Here is a 5696-nt window from a genome sequence, read left to right as displayed (position 1 = left end):
ATCAGTACCAGTACCAGTAGGTAACGCCATAACTCACTCAGCTACCAGAGCCACCTATTCCCCTCAAACTATAACTACATTGGTCTTTTCTAACTTGTCGAGCAATAATAAACCTTAACTTGTAGATTTCCAGTCCGCATTAAACGCTTTCTGATATGACCGAATCTTTTCAGCAGCAACAGCTTTTATAGTAATATGATTTAACAAAAATTGGGATGACAGAATTAAATTAGTAAAATATTTTTCCTAATTTCATCAAGTCATATTCGTGAAATTGATGTTTCTATATTACCTTGTTAATTACTTAAATAATGAATGAGGAACATATTAATTTTTTTTAATTATATATATTTTTATTCTATTTTGATTGAATATAACATATTTATTTATTAACATTCCTTGTAATTATATCTAAAGCTTAACAACGCAATTCTTCTGAATATTACCTTAATTGTACAGATTGCGATTTCAAAATTAACAGGGTACCATTGGTGCAACACTCCTGTAAAATAAAAGTAATTCTAGTATTATCAACGCACAAGAATACATTTTAGTTAATTATATACAAGTTTTATAATTTAGTTTTTACTTACTTGCTAAATCCTGGCCCCTTGTAACACATTTTGAATGGACCGCACGTCTGTCCCGGAAGACAACAAAATCCTGGCATACATTTAACCATACCAGGTGGATTATTGAATGCACCGACTATGTCGTTCACTTCTGAAAATAGATCTTTTGTTTTGAAATATATTTGATTCATATTGATTTCGACATATTAAAACCGGAAAGGAATTCCAAACAACTTACGTATCACCTAAACCTTTTTGTAAATATTAAACCTTTAATTTTTATTTAGCTTGAAAGGCTTAATGAGATTAACCCTGCATCGGGCGCGGCTGATCTGACAAGTACAGGATTCGTTTTGCTGTCTCTTCCTAAAAGGGGCTGAGTGTGACCCCTACCTCCACGTAGTTTCCTAACTTTGAGGGGTGGTTCCAACCCGCCCAGTCAGTTCATCTCCTGCCGTCAAGAAAGGGCGTCATACGTGTTTTGATCTGACAGGCTCACCGCGCCTTTCTGGTGTCTTTCAGTTTCATCACCCCTCTTAATTTTTTTTATATTTCTTCAATCGTTATTTCAGTATTTCTTTGGTAGGGATATTCTATAGGGAGGCCACAATATTCGGCCTTTTTGGTTTCAATAACGAAAAGTGTTGGGATTCTTCGTCACATGGAGGAATAATTGCATACACCTGGTTTCCTCTGTGCTCGGAACCAAAACCATTGATGAAAGTACAGGAGAAAAAAAAACCTGAGGTCATAACGTATTATAATGCTCACAAAACTGGAGATGACACTGCTAACCAAATGTGCGCCACATACAACGTGCTGCAAAATACACATCGATGGCCAATGACTGTTCTCCACACTATGTTGAACTTGGGAGGGATCAATTCCTTGGTCAATCAATTAGAATGAATTCCAAGAAGAGTTTTCCTAAAGAATTGTCACATTAACTGTGTATCGGACAACTTCACCTTCTTGAAAATTCGTCTCAAGATCCCTTCCGCCTGATGATCGTCCAAAATTAACCCCTCCCCACCTCCAAAAGCGATCTATATGTTGTTACTGCATGGTGGAAACAGAAAATACTTAGGCTCACGAACTACTCTTGTGTGAAATGCAACCAAGGAATTTGCTTCTAGTGCGAAACCAGTCCATGCATCATGCTTTTCAGCCTGTTCTTGCGATCCTTCATCGGCTTTGATGGACGATGAATCCAACTTATTTCTGTCCCCACGCATTTCAAACTCATGTCTGACCCCTTCTTGAATTTTGTTTCGAGGATAAAAGGCCCTATTTTTATTTATATTCGTAACCATGATATGCGAATTCCATATTTTGACTTTTGGATTCTGTACCTAAATAAATAATAAGAAATATTTTAAATTTATATTATTTTTTACCAATTGTCAACATCCTCGAGATGATCGGTAATTATTGGTTTAAGTAAATAGGGCGATTTAGGTACTTTTCGTCCATACTCTACTATTCTAAATAAATATTAGAAGTTTACAGTTGGCCGTATGAAGTAGATAGTAGGAAGATAGTCCAGGTGGAGGTCAATAAAGTTATCAAAATAGTAGAAGAAAACTTTTTATTGTTGATCAACGTTTCGCCCCACTTTTCAGGGATGTTAGATTGAAACAACTCAAGTTGATGGACAATGAATCCAGCTTACTTCTGTCCCCACACATTTCAACTTGACCGCGACCTATGAAAGGTTAAGGAAAGAGGGTCTAAAACATGCTTGTCGCATCCTTTCCCTGAATGATTTCCCTTTAAATTTTAAATATAATCATTCAAGTTTCACATCTATAAAGTCTTCATTTCCCGCTCAATTAGCCTGAGTTTCTTGAAATGCTTTTTTTTATAAGCACTGCACATCACAAAAAAATCAGTTTTGGAGGGAATTATCTAAGACCGCGTATTCACTTGAAATGAGCATACCCTAACGCCCGTTTTGCTCAGATGAGTACGGGGTGGTTCTTACAGTACTGAACCCTTTGAGCCGAGGGCTGCCGGTTTAACTTTATAACAACAGAAAAAGAAAAATATATCTATTTTTTTTTTAAATTGGGATAAATTGAATAGTTCGCCAATCCTCACAAAACTTGGGTTATTGCTCCTTTTTTTCTCAACATAAGTTTCTTATGCTATTCTGTAAATTAAATCTACTTGGATCGTGTATTTATTTATAATGAACAGGCTTATAAAGTCCATACGCGAGTGAAACAGTAGGGTTGAACTATTCTAAATAAATATTGGAAGAATACTGTTGTCCGTATGAAGTAGTACAAAGATAGTCCTAGTGGTGGTCAATAAAGGTATCATAATAATAGAAGAAAAATATTTATTGTTAATCAACGTTTCGCCCCACTTTTCAGGGATGTCAGATTGAAACAACTCAAGTTGATGAAGTAACAACATTGTTGCAAACTGACAGACCTGACGAAGCCCTGCAAAGCGAGGCGAAACGTTGGTTAACAATAAAGAGTTTTCTTCTATTATAATAATACCTTTATTGACCACCACTCGGACTATCTTCGTACATGTCTGACCCCTTCTTGAATTTTGTTTCGAGGATAAAAGGTCCTATTTTGATTTATATTCGTAACCACGATATGTGAATTCCGGATTTCGACTTTGGTTTCTGTAACTAAATAAATAATAAGAAATGTTTTAAATTTATTTTATATTTTTCCCTAATTGTCAGCATCCTCGAGATGATCGGTAATTATTGGTTTAATTAAATACGGCGATTTAGGGACTTTACGTCCATACTCTACGCAAGTGAAACGGTAGGGTTGAACTATTCTAAATAAATATTGGAATAATACAGTTGACCGTATGAAGTAGATAGTAGGAGGATAGTCTTGGTGGTGGTCAATAAAGTTATCAAAATATTAGAAGAAAACTTTTTATTGTTAATCAACGTTTCGCCCCACTTTTCAGGGATGTCAGATTGAAACAACTCAAGTTGATGAAGTAACAACATTGTTGCAAACTGACAGCCCTGACGAAGCCCTGCAAATCGAGGCGAAACGTTGGTTAACAATAAAGAGTTTTCTTCTATTATAATAATAACTTTATTGACCACCACTCGGACTATCTTCGTACAATATTCTTTGTAAAATGACGAGAATTCTTTTCCAAGTCCATCGCAATACATGGGATAAAAAAAAAAAAAAAGAATATTATGATTTAAAAAATCAAAGGAACTTGACCTGCTGTATCATCTGGACTTGATATATTGGGTCCAGGAAGAGTTTGTGGGTCCTCAATGTCTTGTAAAATGGGAGACAATAGTTGTTGGTCAGGGATACTGATGGCCAAAACACTCGACTGGCATACTTGATATATACTGATAATGAAAAACAGATATTTGATCATCTCTATCCGAAATTGCGAACTGATCTAAACCGCCTGTTTTTCTCTTTATCAATTCTCTTCTTATCTGCCCCAATAAAAAAAAATAAACTGATTAGTGAATTACACAGTATTAGAAATATTTATATATTTATTTATTCATTAAATTTTAAATATATAACAAAGTATAAATGTGATCCGACTAGATTGCGATATCTATTGGTCGAAGTAAAAATAACATACAAAACTAATGAACATAAATTGAAATCCTCGCAGAATGGACTCACCAAACCTCAGTTAAGTATCTCACTGGATACCTTCTAGTACCAACGGTAGAAAAAGGTTTATGTTTCACTTTTCAATTCATGTATCATTTTCTGTTTAAGAGGGTTCAGAAAATAAAGAATTCGCTTTCTCACTTTTGGTTACCTATATATAGAATATGTTGTAAGGAAAGTATAACGATCGTGCAAAATTTTACGAGGAAAATACAATTTTTATGGTCCGAATAATCCAAACTGGCAAAGTGACGTGTGTGTTTTCGTTTTTGAGCCTAGCTCTGAAGCTTTTCCGAATATCTAAAAAACGGTCCTAACGATTTTGATTAATTATGAAAATCGGCATGTCAATATGAAATGAAATGGTCTTCAATATCAGCTGAGTCTTATCCTCATTAAAATAGTAAGAGAGAGCTTGAATAACGAATTTAGTTTTGTTTATTTAAAATAATTAACCACTTTATATTTTTATTATGAAGGTCCTTTCGGTTGCAGAAAAGCAGCGCCGTAGAGAGAAGAGGAATCTGGACTACAATCATGGCACCGTCTACAGAAGACAAGCACAAATTCAGAAAAGTGAGAAGAATAAAAATTGGAAGTTGGAACAGATAAGCAAAGAGAAACAGAAGAGACTGGAGGTAATGCGTTAGTGCTGATGTGCGCCTCTACTTCTGCACCGTGACCGACAGATTCTCAACTAGACCTACAGATAACGTAGGAAGAGTGGGAAGGGTTGTTCCAAAAAACAGAAATGCAATCATGGGTGCAAAATTCAGATTAAAAAAAAATCAGACTTTGGAATGTCCTTGAATCTAAAGCTGAACAACAGGTATGGGAGTTATGGTGGAGGAGTACAGGCCAGAGCGATGCCCCTGGAGCGATGCCCATAAATATGAAGAGGCAGGGACTAGAAGCGCTTCGAAAGGCATGCCGATAGAGGATAGTGGGACTCCAAACTTATGGAAGAAGATGCTGCGGGAGGATACAATAGATGGGTGGAATGGACGGCGGGTAGCAAGCCAGATGAGCGCTACTTTGAGAAAATTCTTCCCTACCGTCCTTTCAAAACTGAAGGCTAACTAGGTTCTCCCAGACTAGTGGGTCTCACAGATCTTTACAGGACACGGAGAGTTTTGCGGAAACCTGCAGAACTTTGGAAAGAACATGGGCCACAGGACACCGACCTTAGGTTTTCACCCTATCCAAGTCGGATTACCCCCGTTTGATGGAAGAAGAAAAGTATCACTTCTTCAGGAAGTTCATTTATAGGTGAAAAGATGTGGTAGGTCCCACGTATTTCATGATGGGAAGGGCTGGAACACCCGCCATCGGTGAACCACCGGAAGAAGAAGTAGACTCAGACCAGGCTGTTGAATTCTGGGATGCATCGGATCGTACACAGACGAGGCCTGGTTCAGGACGGATGAACAGGACAAGGTGCTGCCTCATCAGTAAGGCGCTCAAGACTAGAGTTGCACTACAATAA

General features: G+C 36.9%; 1 long non-coding RNA gene across 1 annotated transcript; it reads right to left on the bottom strand.

Moving 5' to 3' along the window:
* Positions 1 to 331: 331 nt before the first annotated feature.
* LOC106679950 (uncharacterized) lies at positions 332 to 3974 on the bottom strand. Its single transcript, XR_010844866.1, has 3 exons — positions 3791 to 3974; positions 594 to 723; positions 332 to 502 (listed from the first exon to the last, which is right to left on the bottom strand). It is a non-coding gene; the product is annotated as an uncharacterized lncRNA (long non-coding RNA).
* Positions 3975 to 5696: the final 1722 nt, after the last annotated feature.

Source organism: Halyomorpha halys, unplaced genomic scaffold, assembly GCF_000696795.3.
Source record: "Halyomorpha halys isolate HHAL.00 unplaced genomic scaffold, Hhal_1.1 Scaffold236.1, whole genome shotgun sequence".
Classification (NCBI taxonomy): domain Eukaryota; kingdom Metazoa; phylum Arthropoda; class Insecta; order Hemiptera; family Pentatomidae; genus Halyomorpha; species Halyomorpha halys.
The sequence above is the reverse complement of the archived record's forward strand: the minus strand, read 5'-3'. Positions and strand labels throughout refer to the sequence as shown.